Source organism: Adelges cooleyi, unplaced genomic scaffold (genome assembly GCF_023614345.1).
Source record: "Adelges cooleyi isolate 19-005CV unplaced genomic scaffold, UGA_ACOO_1.1 ACOO_flye_CR_arks_rails_tigmint_CR_PRNA_23, whole genome shotgun sequence".
Lineage (NCBI taxonomy): Eukaryota > Metazoa > Arthropoda > Insecta > Hemiptera > Adelgidae > Adelges > Adelges cooleyi.
The window spans coordinates 2,917,685-2,942,728 of record NW_026095893.1 but is presented as its reverse complement, the minus strand read 5'-3'; the positions used below and the strand labels follow the sequence as shown (position 1 = coordinate 2,942,728).

At 35.4% G+C, this 25,044-nt stretch overlaps 1 protein-coding gene across 1 annotated transcript in view; it reads left to right on the top strand.

The window, feature by feature from the left end:
* Window positions 1-25,044, top strand: part of LOC126835852 (transcription factor hamlet-like) — a 48,782-nt gene that overhangs the window by 13,547 nt on the left and 10,191 nt on the right. The window contains exon 2 of the mRNA XM_050568700.1: window positions 2,765-2,846. The gene's annotated coding sequence lies outside the window, so the exon portion shown is untranslated. The remainder of the gene's footprint in view (window positions 1-2,764; window positions 2,847-25,044) is intronic.

Below are 25,044 nucleotides of genomic sequence, written 5' to 3'. Positions count from 1 at the left end.
TCGGAACAGTTATTATACTTGGTTGCATAATCAACAATCTACAATCTACACGTTTAGCAAAATCCTTTGGGCATTCGCAATAGAAAAATCGGTAGATAAGCGTTTATACATTCAGTGTTAATATTGGTCGAAATAGTGAATTGGTGTGAAACTCACACATACATGTATTAATTAATTAATTGCTTAAACCGGTGCCGATTTCAAGTTGGGCAGGTATACCTGTTGTATATAAATATAGTCTGCGAAGGGTCAACGACAAGGTATATATTATATATAATAATTACTAATAAATTATGAAAACTACTTTTTTTCAAGTTTTAGACTAGGCATAGCATATATTATATTCTACATCGTCTTGATTAAAACATTGTTTGATTTAGATAGTTCCTATTTGTGTATGAAAATAATAGTCATACAATTTTTCAAAATACAAAATATTTCATTTAATTAATTGTTATTATTTTTGAATAATTTTTAAAATTCGCTTTTACTAGTAGTTAAAGTATTAAATCTTTTGCCAGTTCAAAAAGTTGTAAGCATTCAATTCATCAGAAAAATCAGTATGTACCTCTTAGGAAGTCTTCTCTGATTCAATTAGATTATGGAACTAAGTTATTTAATTAATTAAAATGTTATACGAGTAGTTAAAAAAGTTAAATAAAAATCCAAATAGTTAATAAATTATAACTCGAAAATGTATAAAAGTTCATTATCCAATAAAACAATACTGTTACATTTGTACTGAAGATTATGGCAAAATAGAATGCAGTGCAAGATCGGTACTTATTTGTAAAAAATTACATATTCTTTCTGGGAAAATATAAAAGTTTGTAAATTCGATAATATGTAATTTTGCATATTACTATATGTATACATATTCTCACTTTAATGATTTTATATACATAGTTTTAACGAGCAAAACTTAACTACTTATTTACGCGCGTTACCTATAAACGTGGTGGTAGTTTTGGGAATAACTACATAACAACGTATATCAATACATAATGTGAATCGATTAGCCTTGCAAAACGGTCCATGTATACACTGCACGTGGGTCGCTGGGAATTGACCAATTTTTATCGAAAACCGTGAGAAATAGATGCTCGAGGCCGATCGGTAGCTGCGATACGGGCAGCAAATTTTTTTCACCGAAAACCAGTTGTAACCATAATTAAACATTATAATACCCCGGTGCTAATTATTGTGAGAACCCGCGCTAAGACGACAGGCCGGAGCGAAGACATTATTTTCGCTGTTGTTCTAATGGTGCATAAAATATACATCGGGCACGTACGGGTTACCGTTTGCCAATATACACAGCCGTAGTCACTACAATACTATGCGCTGGCAGTCTGCGGTCGTCAACGGCTAAGGTTCTCACGGCGACGGCGGATCCCACAAAAAATACTATAACAGTGCCACCGTAAAAAAAAGGTCAGCCGTTATCGTTTTACTAACCAATTCATATATATATATATATAATTTTTTTCGAGCATCCAACGTGTCCGTCGTTAATCTTCTTGACTGCGTGTATCACTGGAATTGTTCTTGATAACACCTACATACGCTTTTAATACGTGACTATACTTGGTTTTTTTTTTCTAACACACGCGTCGGTTGAGTCGATTAACGATTTTTGTTTCCGTTTTTTTCGACTTTCTATAATGTATCGAGTGAAATCTACGCGGTTTGCTCCAAAATCAGACCGATTATTGTATACCTACATATACACCTGTATGCGATGCACAAAAGACGATCGTGGACGTTGGTAACTCTTATACATTAGCGGTGGCGAAAGCAGTCGTCTGTTCGTCACACACATAATACAAAAAAACAAACAATTTCACTGGCGTTGCGTCGTTGTTATTTACCCTTTTTTTTACTAAAAAAAAAAAAAACAACAAATAATTAAATTAACGATTATAATTCTCTTCACTGCCGTTATGCCGCTTTCGATTCGATCAAACGAGATGCAAATTCCTTTACTTTACCAAATAATATAAGTTATTGGATTAATGAACGCAGCAAAAGTCATAGCAAGCTTCGAACTATTCAAGAATATAACCATATTATATTATATATATATATATGTAAGTTATCTGTCATGTCTAGCCGACACGCTAAAGAAAAATACATAGTAACAACTGTATTTTATCGTAACTCTACAATTATTATTAGTATATATAAATAAATGGTCTATATTATATTGTCTACAGGTACGCTACAGGATTTGCATATAATACAAGTCAAATTAAGTATAACTCAACTGGAGCATCTCTTAGGTGTTTCATGTCTGTCGACCAACATGATTTTTAGGATCAATAAACGGCTCTTATCTGATGAGATGACATTATTACTACACACAGTTCCTACGCGAACAGCTTTTATAGGATAATATAATAAAACTGTTGGGTTAGAATTAGCCAGCAGCTGACAATCCGTTTAAACGATGTGTAGAAATGGGTACACGCGACCGCGGAAGTCATCATCATGAATAATATATTTTATAGTTTTATATGTACCGTATTAATAAAGCATAGGCTGGAGAGACATTAATCAAAGGAGCCTGTTTAATGTGTGACGATCACTAATTAAAACGTCGTCACGTATATTAGAATCAGGATCGGCCATCGATAAAATATAATATATATAGATACACACTAACATATATAAGTATACGTTATATTGTACACAATGTTCCCACGACACATAACTTGTTTGCGCTGAGTAACTCATCCGTGTGTTTCTTTTTTTACCATTTCAGATTCGTAAACCGCGGACCTCGTTGCGAACACTGCATCCATTTGCCCTGGATCTCGGCTGTCCGTAAATGATCTATTAATCAGGTATGCAAATATCATATTATCATACTATTGCAGCGCGCCAGTTGATAAATAACAAACGCGTTAATTACCTAAATGGCGACCGAAAAACAAACACGCCCTACGGAGAAATCTCCTTTAAGTCATTTTTATATTAATATTATAATATTAATGTGTCTTGTTATCAATACGCCCCAGGCAACTGTCTGTTTTTCAACTTTTATATACCTACTATTATATCTTTATATTCGAGCCGTTCCAATGATACGGTCATCATAATACGTTTGTGGCGGCTTATTACTCGGTTTACACCTTAATTTCCAAATACACACACAAGATGAGTGTAACAAATCGGCGTTAGTCCCAGCAGAAATATATTTTTCCAAAGATTTATGCATTCCGTAAGCCTACTTATATATGTATACATAATTTGTTTTATATGCAACCGCGTCTAGCTTTCTTAGCTGTGTCGGTCGATTAATCATCGAACTCCGATCGCTAAAACATAATAATGAAAATATTATATACTTTTTAAAATAGGCAAATACACTTGCAACAAAGTAGGTATAATATAGGCACCCCCGGTGACTTGGCTGGGAAACAGAGAGAGAGCTCCTATAGGAAGTACGCAATTTATACACTTGACATAATAAATTAAATAAGTATGTTGTGTATGTATTAGCTATTACTTGTAATATGTAGAAATATTATTTTGCCAAAATTACATAAATTTACCACGTTCTTCATTTTGAGAGTCGCTGGATTTGATTAAATTCGAGAATAAAGCTGTGTACAGGAAATAATGTATTAGTGCATGTATATAACGTTATTGAATATTAGACATGATATATTTTATTTCCTCACGGACTCGTTCATTGATAAAATATACATTCGCGTGCAACCTATATTAACGTGGGTTTGGTTTTTAACTAAACCTAATACATATGCATTATTTATTATAAATAATGTATTAAATGCACTACATTCAAACTAGTTTTCAAATATTATCAACGCAAAATATATAATTTATTTACTCGCTTATCCACGAGATGAGCCACAGATTTTCACGTGTACTCGTGAATCATATTATTCTAGAAAAAAACTATACATAAATAACAATAGTATGCATAATACACATACTACGGAATAGAGATGGCTTAGTGCCTCGAGATTTATTAATGAACCTTGGCTGCCGCGCTTGTTTATAATAATATTTACTTACGTATTATAAAAAGAATATATTATATTACATTAAACAGGATGGGTTTTTTTTAAGTGATCCACTCAATATCTTGTAGGTTTTAATCAGTTATTGATTTTTCCCCCTAGTGTTTTTATACAATGTGAGTTAAGTAATAAGTTATTGTTATTTGACTTGTGAAACTTAAATGATCAAATATATTATATTTCATTAACTTGTGTTAAATTAAGTATAATTTACTGACTGAATTTTGACTGGTCGATAACCAGTTTAAGAAAATAATTCCTAGTTATTAATGTTTAAAGTTTAAAATGAGAGGAAGGGTAGTGAGTAGTACTATTTTTTTCCACGCGCATTACTCAACCGCATTTCCCATTTTTGTCGTAACTTTTAAACTTTAATAATATTCAAAAAACTAGTTATAGATCAGTCGACATTTTCGGTAAATTATTCTTAATTTGAAAAGTCAATAAAATATAATACACATTAACATATTTTTTTATTTTTATTTTTATTATTTTTTTTTTTTAATCATTTACAATCTGTACATAAAATATACAATAAGCAAATATGTTAACAATGTAAATATGTGACTTGGAGACTTTGGGTAGGGAACCTATCCAGTGATAGGGCCCTATGACATGTTACGGCTAGAAATTAAACGGTAGCATTGCAATTTACATTAACATTTAAATTTCAAAAATTGTAAAAAATTACGAACACGCTGTTTAAAACACTATGGGGAAAAAACTCGATGACTGATTAAGCCGCTATGAGATTAAACTGCTTTTTGAGTGGATCACTTTAACAAAAAAATTACTTTGTATAGATAAATCAATGCGTCGCAGTGGGAATGCAAGCGATTAAAATTGTGTACATGTATTGTATTATAAGTATATTGTTTTGTTATAACGTGTAACGTTGTAGGGTTGCGTGCTCACAAGAAAATACCGTTTAAATTTTAATTGGCTTATTATGTGTATGTATGTAATAACATCATCTTCTCTCTTTGGGATCATCTTCGATTGAAATTTAGCCGACCGTGGCTCTATGTGTATTTCGGTATGTTAATGAACACGCCGCAGAGTATATTATGTATAATTGACGCCGCCGCCATCGCTGCTGCCGGTGCACGAACTGGATATGTGCATGTTCGTGTGACCGGCTTTGAATTGGTGGCCAGTGTATAATAATATGTATATTATGGCGTGTATGTGAATATGATACGCGTTGTATTTTAGCCGGCCGGAACTTCCATAACGTGGGTGGCTTAAGTCGGCGTGCAAAACTCGAACTGGCCTCCGGATAAAAATGAAATCAACCGAGATTTCGGTTCGGCCCGTGCACTAGATCACGTTTGAATGATATAGGTTTTTTTTATTTTCATCAATCCTCTCCGTTTGTAGTAGAAGTCAGTCGGGATGCTTAATCTGTGTAAAAACCGCAAGGCAAACCCGCCCGAAAAGGGAGCGCTCGCTTTAATATCCGGTCCGGCCGCGACATGTGTCTTTAGTGTAGGTAATTTTTTTTTTTTTTTTTATCATTGGCGTCCTTCTCTTACGAGACTGGTCTTTGCTCGGAAGACGACTCACAGCTACCGTTCATAGATACGTATATATAAATAACCGCTAGTAGACTTACATTAAAACAAATTAGATTTTACTTTTATAATTAGTTCTACTAAAATACTCGATGTATACGGCGACGGTTAACGAAATTGATTGCTCATAATAGCTTCCATGAAGTATGGTAGAGTATAAACAATTTGATGAACATCGAGAACGTTTAAAATCAAGTCAATTTATGTACGAATTTTCTAACCATTTCGATTGATACAGTTTTACGCAGGACTGACTACAGTATATATACTTTCTGAACATTCTTTTAGCAACGCCATAAAATAATTTTTATTAAATTAGCTGTTTATACAATTTTTCCTGATACAGAATATATTTGATTATACTTAGAGTAACTTATAAGTAATAAAAAATACGGATGTACCTAATCTAAATCCGCACAGCCGTCCACCTGTTTTGTAGCAGGTACTCTGCTGATAAGAAACTCAATATTTCAAGATGCCGAGAAAGCTGGATAAATATTTGTCAGTATTAAGTTCGTGGAGACTTACATGCATAAGATACCAAACCGGGGCACGTCAAGAAGGTTGGTGTCTAATAATAATCACCCACCCTATACGCCTGTATGTTTGTATATAACATGGAAATGCACTTACCGCGCACGTCGATCCAGATACACGTTGCAAGGATGCACTGTATGCACGTCATGTGCATAGAAATGTGTACTGCACGCGCCTGGCAACGTTCCTGGGTATCCATTGATAATATATTATTTTTTATCATCCGGCAGTGTACAATTATAATCGTATAGACCAGAAATTTCGCCATAACACGAGAATTGCGCGTCATTAAAATATGACCCTGTATAATATTATGCAGTTAATTACACATTATTCCGAACACAGCTCCTTCCTCAAAATTCGAAGCTTTTGACTATATAATGACACACTTTCATAAATATATAGGTATATATACTCTGTTTTGCCAAGTATTGTAAAAATGTGTTAAGACTCGGCGATGCTTAGAAAATAATTTGGTCACTTATGCTAATAGCAATGCTATACAGTTTTGTTCAATACCGCGTGTACTAGTGTATTCATTTATAAGTTGGTTCATAAAATATCATTAAAAAAATAATTTGATAGTTTGTATGTAACATTTTTTTTTTTTTTAAACATCATTTTAAAAATTATTATTGTAATTTTAAATAAATGTAGTAGACTCATTAATTATAATGAGGACTACTGTTGTCAAATCTCAAATATATTTGAGATTTATTATATTTTTAATTAAACTTCTGGGTCTCGTTCCACATGAATCGAGTTTAGGTCAGTTTTCGATTAATTAAAATAGTAATAAATCGCTACAATAAAATAATTTATATCAAACAGAGTTACCACTTATTATTTATTATTGCTACCCACGCGCTGGTTTTCCTTGCGATTAATTCTCCTCTTTGGTGTACATTTATGACGATACAATAACTATATTATAATATTTTTTAACGACAAGTATCGCAGTCGTTAATAGGACGCAGCAATATTAATACTAATGATGTGTTCGAACAGAATTTAATGTACTTGATCAAAACGTGTTTGTTTTCACTTTTGTGTAATTATTCAACCAAATCATCGCACAGTTAATATATGCCAAACCTAATTGCAGTTCTAATAAACAATATCATACTAATATATTTACTAGCAAGAAAATGAAATCGAAACATACCAACGCATTATTATTGGTATTGTTCGTCTTAATTAATCTTTTTTGTTTTTTTAAATTAAATTAGGAGCGAATGCGTACCGCGCCAAGAAATACCCTTATATTCCCGGTGTCGTCTATTTATTCAAGCATGTAGTATTAAACGCTGCGTGCCTCGTCGTGCTCGATTTTAATTGACACAACTGCGTCGATACAATCTCATATTATACACGTTGGTAGTAGGTATGGGGTCTATTTATAATTAATATATAAAATGTTAAGTGTCCGTTTAATCTCAAGTATATACAAGTATTACAGGTATATACTATTATAATGCATGGCTAACGCAAAGCGCTTTTTTTTTATTTCAACACGAACTCGTCTTCCACTTGGCCGTATCGCGTTTTTGGATTGCCCGTCACATTAAAGAACAACAGCACCTCTTCATACTCTTTAGGTACACCTGTGTGCGCGAGCATAACATTATTACTATTATTATTATTATTTATAAAACGCGTTTGTAATCGGCGTGCGGTCGTTGAGAGCGCAATAAAACGTTTAAGATACCGTGGTCTTACAAATGGGTCCCATTACGGTACGCGGTAGGTTAAAAAAAAAAGGCGCACGGTGACTCGGCGGTGTGTTTTACTCGGACCTTATTATCCTCTTGAAATATTATATTGTTCTCAACTGAATGCTTCTACAGCCGCCACGACTGCGCTACCACTGTTTGAACGTGCTCTGTCCCTATACTGGGGTTCGTTGCCACACCGCTAACGTATAGTGCCGGCTTGTTTGATGGTGGACTAAAAAATACCGGTAACATAATGAGCTTCTGTAACGCGATAGCATGTGGTATTGTGTATTAAGTCTTCCCGAGTGTCCGCAAAACTATGATAGTATAACGTTATCTTTATGAGCGAAAATCTGCAATAATACTTTTACGTCAAGAGTAAGAAAGAGATCAAAACAACTCTAAAACTTAAAATAGTAATAAATGTTTAAAAAAAAAAAATTATTATTTCGAGGTAGTTATTGATGGCGAAACATTTTGTGATCATTGGAAACGATATGGCCAAATACGCGTTATCAAAACAAACATCAAGTAATACAAAGTTATGTATTTACATTATTTTCGAACAGATATCTCTCAACATCTCCATAATACATTTTTGTGTTACACATTTTAGAAATTTCAATAACCACATTAACCGGTTTTTATTTTTATCTTTTTTGTTTTGTTTCACAAAAGTTGCCCTTAAATTTCTTTTCTTAAACGAATTTTGTATTATTTATTTTTGTGTCACTTTAGTAAGCACGTTTAGTACAATACACATTCGAATATAGTAGGTACATTGTATTAGCTGTACTATTACGTAGTATGTAATTTATGATGTGACTCCACGGCATTACGTCTTCTTCTATATACATGCGAAATCCGGATCCAGTATGTGCACTTATCAATCATATTAGCCGAGACGACGCTGCTAATTGAACGAGAATTATTATGATGGTTGCGCATAGCTTTCATGAAAAAAATTCGCGTAAACGGAGATGTGTACCTACATGCCGGGGTCTATAGTGTAAGAAAAAAACCGCTGCCACAAAATGATTGATTTATACTAGCAGTGTCGCGGATAGGATTGGACGTACAGTATATAATAATACACAGAAAATGAATAGGTACGGGTAATGTATAATGAAAACAACCACGGCTGTATTGTATAAGATGGCAGACTATGTTGGCTGTTAATGTGTGCGTCCAATTGGAACATAAGTAACCGCAAGATTACATGCGAAACACAGATCATTTCAGATGTATACGAAGGGCGATAGCGAGAAGGTGCAACCGACAACATTGAAACAATAATTCGTCAGCGCCAAAGCTATATTATTATTATACCTACCTAAGTGTATTCGCAGTACAATTTTGACGGGTGGAACGAGGCAAGTCTTCACCGGTCGAAAGCATCGACTCTTGACGGGAAAATTCTACACCAAAAATGAATGTGTTTATTGTACAGAAAAAATAAATGTAAAATATTATTATAATAACGCAGAGCTATGGGACAGCCAGTTTAGAGCCCCCCGGCGCCATCGCTACCCGGTCAGTCCGGTATTAGCGCTCCGCCCCGGCAGTAGTCACCTTACCGAAAATTCTCTACCAGTATAGATACATATAAATATACACACACACACACACAAAAAGTGGTATTTAAGTATACAGTCGGCGTATCCGAGGTGTACCGATCTACGGAGAATTTCGTATAGGTACGGTATACGGCTCGAGGCCTATGAAAGTCGGACCGTGCGCGTTTTTCCCTGCGGTGAGCTCCGCCAAAACACAATAACAATACGTCTTAATATTATTATCTACAGCGTATATCTACCTACGCAAACCGTTTACTATTCGCCCGCATATCTAGTACGCGGTATGGCAGCGATCAGTGAGAGTAATTCCGCCCCAAGCCAATAATGATCCCTTCAGAGGCACAGCTGCCTTCTTGTCTCGTCTTTATAATATGGTATACAATTTTGCATAATATGTATACACTCTGAATAATGATAATAATACGGACGATTGTATCTGCGGCCACACTTTATCACAATAAACGTATATCCTTCATCGCACTCGGGTTTCGGGGCCCGAAACTAAGCGTTTCATAGCAAGTAGAATATTAGATATTATGTATATTATATTATTGTTTCTAGAGCACTTGGAAATTCGGTTACTCGCGTGTGTTGCCCGTAAACGGTTCACACTGCCCACGGAATATTATGAAGTATACAGATAACCCGCGATGATACAGCGACGTTTTTGTTTCAAAGAAATATTATTATTATAGTATGACTTTCAGTAATCGATTTTCGCGTTGGACGTCCAAAATCTTGATTTGATTTTTCCCCCCACCGATCGCACCCCCACGGATTTTGCCCACATCGTGACTGGCACCTAGTGATGCAATGACGTCGTTAAAAACGTTTCAGTCGTTCCAAATGCGTTTAGGCAGATCATTAGATGGTATGTCTCTGACGAACAGCGATGAGGATCGTCTTGTCCGTGACCCGGATTTCCAACCAACAAGGGCCTAAAACGAATCAAAATCGATTTCAAAACCTAAACAATCCATTAGACGTGGATGCGAAAGCCGTGACAAGGTTCTTTTTTTTCGTTCGATATAACTCTAAGGTGCGACCTTAGCGGCTGTCATTCAAAATTCCATCAATAAACACCTGGGTCCTTATTAGGGAACAAAGTTTAAAGCGCACATACATTGTTTGTTTATTAATTTTCGACAAAGCGGCGTTTTTAATATTGATATAATTACTACCAAAGTGACAAACGACTTATAAATCATCGCTGCTAGAGCATGTTACGTTCACGGGCTACAACAGCTGTTTGACCTTTGACTGGTTTGACAACAAGATAGTCTGTTTCAAAGATATTTGTCGATATCGCATTGCGTCCCAACATCCTGCAAAATAGTCAACGACCGCATGATTGACAAGCATCGCATGCCTATTAGATTTTCATCGTTATACAGCAGCTTTTTAGCAAAACGCAGAATTAGACTAGCGCAAACATGTTGGTAGGAATGTAAGATAAAAGACTATATAGGGTACATTACGATGAACCCAACAGATTTACATACAACACGTATGCAAATATTCTAGTTTATACGTGACGTATATGTTTAAAGCGTTGCAGATGGATAAAAAAAAAAAGGAGTCTCTCGTGAAAGCAAAAACCATTTTTCGAAATCGACCGTAACCGCGTCCAGATGAAGATAGGCGGTTGTCAACTCGCGTTCGCCGGCATTGTGGCAGTCGCGGGAAGCCTCGGAGGAGACGGTTATCGCAACCTTCATTTACGGTTTCTATACACAGGACCATGGTGTTCTGAAACGAAATGATGAAACGGCTGTTTGCCAACGAGTTACGACCGGAAATTATAATATAATAGTCATGATAATATTCTGCGAGTTGCTTTTGGGCAACGTCGATGCACGGGATTACGTTGTATACGATAAATCGATTTTAATATGCGAATGTGTCAAAATGCGCATAATATTATGCTGTTCAGGTGATTCGACGTAGAATTGTATATAATAATAATATGTTGATATTTCTCTGTTCAATACGCGGTGTACCTATAATGCCTTAACGAAAACGGAGCGCGATCCGTATAATATGCAAATGTGGAGAAATGCCGGTGTAGGACGAGGAGCGTTGACACGTTTGATTATTGTAATTTATCTCGAGCGCGGACGATTTGTCGCCGTTCCAACAAAATGATGAATCCGACGTTTGCGTGACAACTGTAGTAGGTATGCCAAAAAAAAAAAAAAAAATAACAATAATAATATTAAAAAATCATCATCATAATGCAACATTGTAATTTATGTACATGTATATTGCCGTACACCGTTATTTTCACCCAATCGAGCTGCTGTGCACGCGCCCCGCGCCCTCTTAATTGTCTCACGGCCGGCCGCGCTTAAGAAAATTGGTAAATCACATGCAGATACCGATCGCCGTGGTCAGCATAAGCATGCCTACGTACTCGCACAGTCATATCACATAGATTTTTACATGTATTGTTTGAACAGCGCATTCGGATTTCACGTGCACTGCCGCGGTCATGTCTAAACACGCAATCGCCGAGAAAGAAAACTTCTACCGCCGCCGTACCTACGCGTGTACCGTTATCCGAAATTGAATATTATACGTATACACACATAATATTGTCCCGGGACGACGACAACGACGACGGTAGCCAATAGATAACGACCATTGTTGTTATTCATCTCATTGTCGGCGGACCGGACCCCGCGACACATGATTTTGCCCGGCTCGATCTGTTCCGTTCTTTTTTCTCTCTCTTTCATTATTAATGATCGCAACCGCCGGACCACACTGTACTTTCACTATGTAAGCGATTCGCTCGGAAGATGCGGCCGGGGGTGTACATAATACAAACTTACAATACACAAAAAGCGCGTGCGCCGAGCAAAACACGCGCATGACGGTGGCGTGTGCTTGAGAGGTCGTGACGGCTGAGGTACGCGTGTACCCAAGTCTCTTTATATTATTATACATAGTAAGTATCCACACTGTATACAGTACACCTATACCTATGGTGTGTTGTTCGGGACTAGCGACGTCATGCCCGTTGTTGTTCTTTCCGCGTGAATTGCACATACACACACACACACACACCACGTGCCATCGCACGACGGCTATCCGCTGCCGAAGCCCCATTATTCATCTTCGGGGCGAAAACGCGTGCGCACACGCCGACAGAAAGACAGATAGACGCGAAAATCATTATCATAGTAATAATAATAATAATAATAATAATGATAATACAGGGTTTCATTGTCCGAACGCGTGAAAGCGTTCAACAAAATAAAATTCCCCGGAGCGACAAAAAAATTAACTGTTCGTTGTCGTTTTGCTTAAACACCTCTTTGGCTCGCTGTACTTATGTATACAGTCTGAAGAATTCCTCATCGCCGATCGCATTATACGCATTTTGCGTTAAACAATTACCCTATGTACGCTTTTTATGGCCTATGCTCATGTTGAACTAATAATTATACATTAAACAGTCATTAGATGCAGCGAGCGTGCGTGCGAGGGAACGAATTTAAAACGACTCGTTTATGGTTTTTTATTAACGACACCTCAGCCTACACTCGTTTGAATCGCTAACAGTTTTGTTGAATTACAGCGCTTGCCAATCCGCCGTGAACAACAATAATTAAGATTCGTATAAATTAACACTAATGAAGATCGAGTACTCGTTTTTTTTTTTTTTGTATCATTCAATTATACACCGATCTGTTGGCACTGCTGACACAAGGCGTTCAAGTTCCTGTGGACCATTAACGGCAAACAGTATCGATGAAATTAATTTGTTTTAGAGGTCGCGGCGTTGAAATATAATAACGATGTAGTATATTATAAAATTACGGATAACCTAGATCAATAAATAAGAAATAGCCAACGAAGCAACCGCTGTATAGCTGTTTCGATTCCAACACCGCCGCTCATACAAAACAACCAACCGCGTGGATCGCAAAACTCTAGTTATATAGGTACAGGTACAACAATGATATAGTAAATCCCGCAGGAGTTGAAACAGCCGTAGAAGGATTAGTTATTATGCGGCTAGATTTCCGCGGACCCGGCTTGTGTGTTAGAAATACCATTGAAACAATTTTAATCGTACAACACCAGCGGACCGACTGCATTTTATATGTGTTCCGATGCGTAAATGTATAAGTACGGCAATTATTGTGACAATCCGAAGCGGTCGATTGTGCTTAGATACACAAGCCGAAAAATTATGCACTTTTGCGAGAACGTCGAACATTGCTTACATTGCTTGAGAAAACCCATAGAACAAGAACGACGCATTATAATTCCAGTTGGCTACATCTTCAAATGAACATAGACAAATATGTAGACAAACGTCTATAGGTACATAATAGACAGCCATAGGAATTAGTTGGATAAACAAACAGATGAACAATAAGTTTATAAGGTGTAGGTGGATGTATGAATTAGGTACATTAGCCCTATTATGAAAAGTAGATTACAAAATAGTCAATTAATCAAGTACCTAACTACATTAAATCAAAGTAAAGTGTGTCCCAAAAATAGCGCAACCGTTTAAATGGCGCAACCATAATATATATTAGAACATAACATACCATCTCAACTTTTCGTCAAACATAATAAGTTGAAATTGCGCCACAGTCCTAGTCGTAGTAGTCAGAGCAGTTGTTTGAACGGAAACTAAAAATGTTTTAATATATTTTCCACGGTTAAAGCAAACTGTAAAACCATATTAATTATCATTAGTTCTCTAAAACGCTGATGTACATATAAAATCTACAAAAGTTGCCACCGTTTAATATTATCACATTTAGCTCAGTACTGACTACTGCTTATGTAAACTAATAGTCTATATTTATAGACTACTTTTATTCATACACAATGTAATAATATGTAAAGACTACATTTTATTTGGGTTCAGACAATGTTTAAACATAATTCTTTTTAAAGAATGAACGAAACAAATAATCATTAAAATAGCTGTTTTCAAAATAGCAAGAATATTTTTATAAATGATTTTAAGAATAATAATATTAAATTTTGAATAAATTACAGCAGTGGTTCTGTGATATAATTATTGAACTACTATGTTTTATGTACAATTTTTTTTTTTTTAAATGAGATGTTAGCTGTCCGTTTTGCTTTATTATAATACAGTCATAATATGCATAATATCGACGGACGCCTTCCACGGTCGCCAATAATAATATACCGTTGCTAGACTTGCTACTAGCTGCAGTCGGCTGTACATCGGCAGTATAATAAGGGCGGTGGCAAAATTGCTCGGATTTCTCGAAGGTGAACCGGGGTAAGTACCAGCACTTATATATAAAGCGTGTATGTTATATAATATGTTATTTCGTTTGCACGCCAGTCGTCTCGTCCGTCAACATCATCTTCTGATCCATTTAGAGATTGTTCAAGGTCGGCAGGCTGATCCAAAAAAGATTGGAATAGGGGAAAATATCACTCAAGAACGCGCCAAATACCGAGCGCTTATTATATATTATTACTTCCGCAAGGTCTCTCTTGGAAATATTTTACAGAAAAATACCGCACAATTTTCTACACGTATGAGATGTAGTAGTATAATATATTTTTCAAAATATTATATATATATATATATATATGTACGTGAACGCATATATATATATTTATATATAATATATATAAATCTATAATATGTGCTACAGATGATCGAGAAAGCGCAAAGGAATTCGCTATGATACAAATACATATAAATATAATATAATGTTGTGTTCGCATGGAGAGAAAAAAAATTAATATAAAAACAATGAGCATATGCTCGCATACGGGGGAGATACACGGAGAGATAATGTTGGAAGTTTTCACGGTCCGTCAAGCGTAGCGCAAAAAAAAAAAATATAAATAAAACCTTTCATCGTGCTTTCTTACCCGTCCGTATTGTGTCTACCGTTACTCCGGCTTGCTACCGCCACCTCTACCTAGTAAAACAATAATTATGATAATAATAATAATAATAATAATGATAATAGTAGTGCAGTAGTACGCGCGTAAAACGAAAAAGTGACGACGCGAGCAAGTACACAAAAAAAAAACCAATTAATCGTTTAGAAAGTACACCGGTGGCGTTTAATAGTTCAAAAAGTATAATACACGAGTACTATACATACTATATGTAAGCATCGACCGCATATAAATAATTTTTTTTCGAACGACTGCGGCGGCGCTAATGACGAGATTCGCGTTAAGTGTGTGTGTGTGTGTGTGCGTGTGTGCGATGGCCCAAAACGATTTCGCGGTCTAAACTACTTGGAAAGATTTGAACACCAGTTTGGCATTATTATCGTCCTCGTCAGCAGCATCTAATTCTGATCGATATGAAACTCAATCTAAAAAAAAAAAAATCAATACCATTTCAGGTTCTCGTAGAAGCCAAAAAGTGACGATCTTATCGCCAGTAATATTGAACTGCACCGGTAATAATAATAGTTGTGTATTATGTAAAGCGTATTAGGAAATGCAGTGTCGTCGCGTTGGGTACGATAATAAAGCATCGTCCCACGCGGCCCGGTCGCTTAATATTGTATTATTATTTATATTGTTTCAAAAACCGTCCGTGGGCTCTAATACTATTATTATTACCACCAGACGGTGTTAGTGGAATGTTCGGTTCGAGAGGAAGAGCCATATCTATAGTTATAACCATCATCATCATCATTATCATTATCGTATAGTACAGAATTGTATGTTTGGCAAACGAGTTTAATAAAAATTACCAGTGGTTCCTCTACAGTGCTAAATAGCGCACTTTTTTTTATCAACCTCAAACGCCTCATTATAATTTTCGTTCGATCCTCGCATGATCCGTTTGATTGTAATTTATTTGTATTATTGCTGTGAATGTACATTTACCGAAAACGTCGTTTTTTCCTATAATATAATATGAAAACATGACGTGTACGATAATAACGTATATTTATAGTTAAACACCACTTAATGTATAATATAACAACAAAATTGTAATTTGTATAGTATACAAAATTGTAATTTGTATAATATAATATGGCTTATATTAAAAAATCCCGTTCGAAGGGAAATAATAAAGCATTTTTTATATTGCAAAAAAAAAAACTGCGGAACTGGACTGCGGTTTTTTACGAGCAAAATAATTATACTTTCAATGATTTAAGTGACACTTATATGTACTCGTTATTATGATATGAACAAGCTATCGCTGTACTTGAACGTTATTATTTTTCAAAACCACCTACGCTATACTTGTACAACAGGTGTAACATACAATTGTATAATATTTAAAGGCTGGTTACACCTATATGACTGTTTCTCCGATTGAAAAAAACTGATGTATAGTTACGTACCTAGTTCAGCTTTCAAACGATTTAAAACTGATAATGCAAATTATCGCAATTAGTTGAATTTACTATGTACACTATTTTAATTGTTTTTTTTTTGTGTTTATTCTAACGAAAAATATATTCAATAGCTAGTTTTACAATAATATTATTCAATAATAATCAAATTACTTTTTATTTTTACATATTTTTGGAGACTTAAGACGTTGATAAACACTTCCGACTTCTGTTGTAGTTATTATTTCGATATTTAATTTTCGACGTTTATTTATATTTTTCACATCGCTACTCTAAACCGAATTAGCTGTGAGTGATGTATGCGAGCATAATATACAGATTTATATTATGAATATAATTAAATGTTTTGGACATAAATTTAATTTAATTTGTATTTGAACATGTTTTATAACTGAAATAATTGTTTTGCGTGAGGGTCTCAAGAAGATTAATAATAATATTGCAACAATAACAATTTATTTCTATTAGTTATATTGAAACAATAATAATTTGTTTACTAATATTGTCATTCAAATATTGAGTATTCAACCCAACTTTTGAACAATATACAATTTTTTCGGCCAACTTTGGCTGATCATTTTAATCATATCACTAACCATTTGCGATGAATATTGGAATATTATCAAAGATGGATTCGTTGTGGTTAAGAGCGACATCCCGTGTGAGCAAGATATTTGTTGAACTTTTTTTATTGTCTTCTGGTGGGTGGAATTGCACAACGAGTGTAAAGCCACACAACATAAGAACCAGTTAAACCTGAAAAAATAACGCGATATCGCGGTGTTCGCACTTTCTTTCGATAATAATTGCTCTACATGATGTACACTCTACTGTATATTATAATCATTTACAACCTTGTATAATCTATATATATATATTATATAAAGCGATTCTGTACCATTATTGGTTCAGTCCAGGCTGCAATATAATACATAAACATAATATACACGCTATAGCGAACCATCTTCATAACGTATTTGCCTGTTCAATCCTGAAATATACATAGACGGATAATATAAATAGATATAAACGATGGTGAGTAGAACGATTATATCGTTACAACACTCAATATACATATCTACCCGCGGATGAGTATAATATATTATGTATCTCTTATATTTTATATAGGTTGGTACGAGCACGTGTGTTGAAATGTGTAACATTAGTTATTATTATTTATTCTTAATGCGCGTGTTAAACAGACATAAATGTGCTTATACAAGAACACAATAATAAAAATAAAAAACTGATGGCCACAACATCAAATGCCGCACATTTCAGTTGTACGACAACTCAGTGATATTATAGTTTATTATTTTTTTTTTTTTAATCCATTTATTTTTCTGGTAATATGGTTTTGTAGAAATAATCATACACAAAACTAGAAAAAACCCCTACGATGTATATCCAGTGATTGCATAGACATGTGAAACATAAAATAGCTGTGACGCAAATGGGTATAGAAATCATTTTTTTTTTATACAAACATATAATATTCAATATATTCGAATAGAAGACCAAAATACACGAAGAACTATACACATTATTACGTACAGTATATTTGTTTTTTTTTTATTTAGGTGTAGGTACTAAAAGATAATAATAACTTATTAAATAGTTGTAATTTGTAAAATAATGAACTTAAATGCCAGTAGGTAAATATTATTATACATATATTTTTTTACTGAACTCATTTGAGCCATGAGGTATTAGTTGGAATATCTATTCAATTTCTTTCAGTTTACAATTTATCATTTCATATCTGTTGTGTAATAATTACTCGGTCATGCGCGAGTTCTAGATATTTTGTCGGTACTTCCAATAACGCGCGTTATTGCTTTTTTTTTTTTTTTTTGTCGAAGATTGCCTACTTTATTGTAGTTAATTGTTTCTCAGAGAATCGATTCCTCCTTTATAACAAGAATAAATTGTTAAGTGCCCACAAGACGATATCCATATATAATAAAGAAGACGCGATTCGCAATGTAAAGAGAGCAGAACCAAATCCATATAATTAACTGGACGAAATATGTCTTGTAAATTATAGGTTTGTTCATTAAAATACCTAAAAATAAAGAGGTTACATAATATTTCCTAGTTAATAGTAAACTTATCTTAACCGTTCTCTTTTCTTGGGCGAAGTCAGTATAGACAGAATTATTTAAAACATTATTATACAGAAGTATAGACATTATTAAAAAAACAAAAAAAAAACTGGAGAATATATTCCATTTTTATAAATGTTTTTTTGAACTTCAGCGCCTCTTGAGACTATTGTGTTATGAAAAAATATAATACAAATTTAAATAATATCTAACAAAAATATTATAAAAATATAAGTTATTAATTATTTAATTAATAAATAATTGACCAATAATTTGTGTGAGTTTTTGCGACGAGGATCAAATTGCTTTTATTCATCTCGATTTGCGTCTTGTTGTCGCATTAAGAAGAAAAAACGACCATTATTATTTAATTTTTATCATTATGAAAAATATAGAGCTAAAAGAACGACAGCATTATTAAGCGTAGGACAATTATATGAAATTGGAATCCACTCAAAAACTCGAAATTCCTGAATTCATGTAAAAAATCTCGCCTGTTGTCTGTCTTCGGGAAATCGATGACAATTATAATGTTATTATTATATTATCAATTTGAAGAAAAAAAACACTTTTTCTCGGACACATTATTCGTCGTTTACGGCGGCGGAGACTACAATCTCTGCAGTAGTAGCAGCAGCAGCAACAGCTATAATACAATTTAATAAATACAGTAACAACAAACGGTAGGCGTTGGGTTAATGAAATAAATTGCGCACAAACCGGGCAAACGCGACACCGCGGGCACGTCGCGCATAAATAGATAAGAGCAAAATAATAAAATGCATACACAGAGGAAAGCGATAAATAACCCAATAGCTAAGGCAGCCACCCGCGGTGTGGTAATTATTATTATTATGTAAATATACGCTGTATACGTTTCCGTCAAACACCAACCGCAATTGGCGAGCTGCACGTGCTGTTTCATTAATGTAATAATAAAAATTTTAAAAACACACTCAAAACGAAAATATCGCATTATTACTTCCATTTAATACAGAGAAAACAAAATAATAATAATAATAAGCGTAAAATACTAAATGCTACACCAAAGCCGCCATCATTGCAAAAACGTTATTCGGCCGCACGTGGCGTTTGATTTTCACTAATAAAAAAAATATATATATATATATATATATAAAAAAACAGTAACAACATAATTTAATGTGAGGAAGTTGACTTTCGCCCGGTCCAGTTTCTGAACCGACGTGATAGAGTTTGTCGAAAACGTACGCTTTTCCTTGTAGGCCAATTTTACTAAGAAACAACCAACAAGCACAGTTGGCTCGATAAAATATCCCGGCTAACCGCTAATACGTTTTATTAAAACATTATTTAATATTTTAAAAGGCCAGCCTATTGGAGCCGGAATATAATGAAGTCGTCAGAGTTGCAGGACTGTAGAAATTATTAGCGTGATGAAATCATTCTCAAATAAAACCCTTCGATGTAAATCTGTAGTCGATACAAACAGTAAATATTGATAATAATAATTGATGATAATTATACTTACTATAGCTCCTCTCTAGATCTACCTTTATTCTGAGATTCAGACCTTAAGTCCCAAAAATATCGTCACAAAGTAAAAATAAAGAACAAGTGTCTACCTCTTCTGGGAAATAGAGTTTTCGATATTGTTTTGATTTGTCAGCGTATATAGATAATACTACGAAGTCTCTCAATTTTAAAGTGTTTCTATGTACTTATCGTATGTTATTGTATGTGTTTATGTCAATTGCGAGATTGATTAAGTGGCGGGTGGCCTATGTCGTCCGGCAACGCAAAATATCGGATGAACTTTTTGGTACAATAGAGTACTTTTGAGGAGGTACGATTTCTGATCTATAGACTTATGCTACACGAAGAAATCGCGCAGCTACTTACAACAAACATATCTGAGCTCTGCATCGAAGCTAAAAATAACAAAAAGAATATTTTATAGTTTAATGTTATTTTTTCTACGGGCACGAAATGAGTTCTCACGGACTCGGAAGTGTGTCCGGGGTCGGTAAGGTGCGGCACGTGTGTTGAGCTGCAACACATTGATCCGGGCCGGCGCTGGCGACAGCTTGAAACAAATAACAGTTTGGTGTTGTTTTTAACAAGTATTCAAACCCGCGTTTTGTATTTGTTTAAATTATTTCTTATATTTTCTAATATTTCTAATATTTGTATAAACTTTTTCCGCCCTGCCATTGAGGCTTGGATCGATATCCGGTCATTGAGCTTTGAAGGTTTTTCGGTTTCCGGTGAAGTTAAGCTGTTTATGTTGACAAGTGCACACATACGTTTTCTAAAATGTGTAATTGATTTAAAACCCATATTAATGTGTATATATTACCAACGAACCATTACAACTTGTTTTGCCTAAAAACAGACGTGCGCCGTTTAGCATGCTCGTTCCGAGTCACACATTTATATTTTACCGCGGCAGCACATTATGATAATATATAGTGTCACTCGGCGCGGAAGCTGGAAGAGCTATGATAATATACTCGCTAACCGATTACGATATTAATTTGTAACCTGTTTTTATGATAGCCGTCGTCTGGCGTGGAGTAACTTGCACAATACTATCACAAATAAAACGAATTCGTTAAATTCTATCTGGACGCTTGTGGTGTTGTCTACATGTATATTAATATTGTATTTATATTAATACATGCATATTATTACGAATGCTGGGAATGCCTATTTGGCAGCCCGTGTGATCCTCCGAGTAGGCATAATATAAACTGCAGCGGCGACCGGTGAATTTATTAGTACCGTTTACTATTACTGTCGCGCCTCCAGCGTCTTAATACCTATTCACATGCGCCGAAATCAGTGTAAACGAAATCATTGGAGAACCTATCCCAGATCGGCTAATATATTATAAACACAAAATTGTTATATTAACTTCCGAGGTGGTGATTGCAGGCCAAACTTCAAACGTCAGATACTCACGGAGGTTTCCTAGAACAGTCCAACGCCGCTGGCCCTGTCTTCTCTTGTACTTAATATATTATACGTAGTAGTATTAAATACTAAATAGGTATGTTGTTTTACGGGCCGTTTCGAATATTCAAGTACAACGTTCCAAACTCATTGACTCGTTTTACCTATGTCCGATATCGCTTAAATTTCAAAGAAACGGATAACGAGGAATAAGCTCCATACATAGTTAGATGACAGTGATTTGAAGTAACAATTAACATTCACGCCTCTTTTGGATGCAGGCTGGTCCTTATAGTAGAAGTTTAATGAACCGTTGTATCAATGTCATGATATTAGGCCCATTTTCAGTTTAAATTCCACTTCCTGAAATTGAGTTAAAGAAATAAAGTAACTACTTTAGTGAACAAAAGTTCACCTCGGAATTACACCGCATGAGGAGTTCTACTTGAACTTTCCCACTCCATTCTGATAGCGTCAATACAATTGAAAAATTGTCAATAACCTGTGAAATAGATCACAGCTTTAAGACTTTCATAATGATGGCTAGATTTCGTTGCCGATACTTTTTGCAGTTGCCAACTGACGTTCAAAAATCGGACTTTAAACAATTTCATCATATGCGACGCAATGATGTAACGCGTTGTGATAAGTCATCCACGATGCAATCTGAACGGGCGAAGAGGTGTATAAAGTATAACACATTGGACAGGGCGGTCTACGGACTACAGCGACGTTATAATATTATTGTATCTAACCGCGGTCGTGTAAAGTTTACCTAACATTTGACGAGTGACGGGTCGGAGAGCAAAGCACGGTTATATTATATAGCATAGAATATTATTATATTACAACAGCTATAGTATACATACAGCAACCGCTACTATGGCGGTCGCATAATAACAATAAATAATACAGGAAAGGTCGGCGAACGAGCGCGACGGCGAAGACGTTATCTCCTTTTGTGTCGGGGCGCGTTCATTAGCGCCACCTTTTCCCTCCTTTGGTCCGCATTCACACTCAACGGTCGTGTACCTCCTTTATACACAATATAATATACAATATATGTATGTATGTGTAAGTACAAACGGTCGCGCGCGCGACATGTTTATGCGCAATAAATATGTATGACGCGCTCGGCGGTGTGGTGCTGCTGTGTGTGTGTGTGTGTGGATATTCGCGGTGGGATAAGAACGCGACGAGAAGCAAAAATAATAATCATAAAAATAAAATAAAAAACGCCACACCAATTAGACGCCACGGCCGCGGCGGGGAAAACGAAAGTACACAATAAAATCATAAAATATATTATTATAACCCCTTGTGTACACACGCCATTGGTATGGGTACTCCCGCGTGCTTGTCTTTGCGCCACGTTACCTGTATAAATCACACACGGTTCGCATACAAAGTGTGATGGACTCTCGATAGGTATATGGAACGCGGTCCACCCGGCGGACGGTGTAAATTATATGTAACGAACCGTGTCTTGTTATTTTATTACACACACATACACTACGAACACGGCCGTGTCCTGCTGGATCTTCGGGTAGGTATATAATATGCGCGTACACGGCCAAGGAATCCGACGGGGCTGCTATAATTTCGAATTCCGTCTGCGTTTATAATAATATAACGCACCACAGAGTGCATATCCCATACAATGCGAGCTCGTGACGTCGGAGCAACTAGCATAATAATATTATAATGTACCTATATTATAATTTATAATAATATGGTAGCGATTTATGCACTGTCGCCGTCGCCACCGCGGTAGACTTGACGCACGACGACGGCAGCTTGAACAACGTATGGACCCGCCCGAGAGAAACACCATTGTATAATGGTTGCTAATTGTTTACAGGGTTACTTTTTTTTTTTAAAGTAGTCCACTCAATATTTAATAAGGTTTAATTGGCGATTGAATTGTTTTTTTTTTTTAGTGTTATTATATAAAATGATCTCGATTTCTCACAAACTTTTGCGTTTTTAACCGACTCCCAAAATTAATTATTTTTATAGCAACTTTTGGACCGTTAATGGTAACGTTTATATTTTATCAAATTTTGAATGTAATAAATATAATACTAAAAATGTTGACTGGTCGATATTCAATAATGGATAGTTTATTTTAAAGTACGGTTTCAAATGTAGGACGGGAGGTAGAGTGCGGTTGAGTAATGAGTAATGCATGCTGATAAAAAAAAAACTACACTCCACCCTTCCTTTCATGGTAAGCTTTAGGAGGGGCTAAAATCATACAAGTTTGAGAAAATCAAAATCACATTGTACAAAATCGCTACAAAAAAAAAAAATATTCGCTGAACGATATGCATGTTGCTTTCAATACATTCTATTTTCTCCGGACGGACTAAGTCGGTGAAAAGCTCTAGGTTAACAATGAAGGTTACGGCCGCGTCATAATATGTTTATCATATAGGGAAATGTTGAAACGTTTCAGTTATAATCAGCTGTACTATAAAAAAAAATTAATACTAAACAAACGTTGAGTATTTTAAATATAGTATTTTTTTTTTTTTTTTTATTAACTTTTATTTGAAAAAAAAAAATGATATATTTTACCGCAATCAATAATCATACAATACGGATGACTATTTTCGATGAGATGGATTAATGCGATGGATATTGTCGTTTCGGTGCGTAGCATACACTGCCGTATGCGATCCGGTGGCGATTAAAGCAACGATTGTTTTCTTCGAGTGGATATGAGTTGTTTTTTTGTTTCTCTTTCAAACTCACCGAGTGACGAGTGTGGTCGGCCGCGCGCGCAAAAAAGGTCATCCGCGGCAAAGAGGCGAGCGAATAGGAGAAAAATCGGTTGGGAAAATAGCGCGGTGGCGGTCGAAGAGCGCGGCTCGCGGATGAGGTCTATACATCACGGGCCGGCCGACAGGTCTGACAGCGCCGAATCTGAGATTGATGGTACCACTGCCGCCGACCCGTTCATTCACAACACCAATCATCCGGCCCACGGACGGTAATTATTATTATTATTATCATCATCTCGGTGCCAGCTTATACGACAACGACGCATGACGAAAATCGCCAAAAATTGTCGTATCTACCAGTTGCGTTAGTCGGCCGCACGCGCGTTGCCTCGGCACCGCCATGATTTATCGTCCAATTTTTTTTTTTATAATAATAATTATCCGTAAAAGAAAAAAATACTCATCAACGAAAAACACA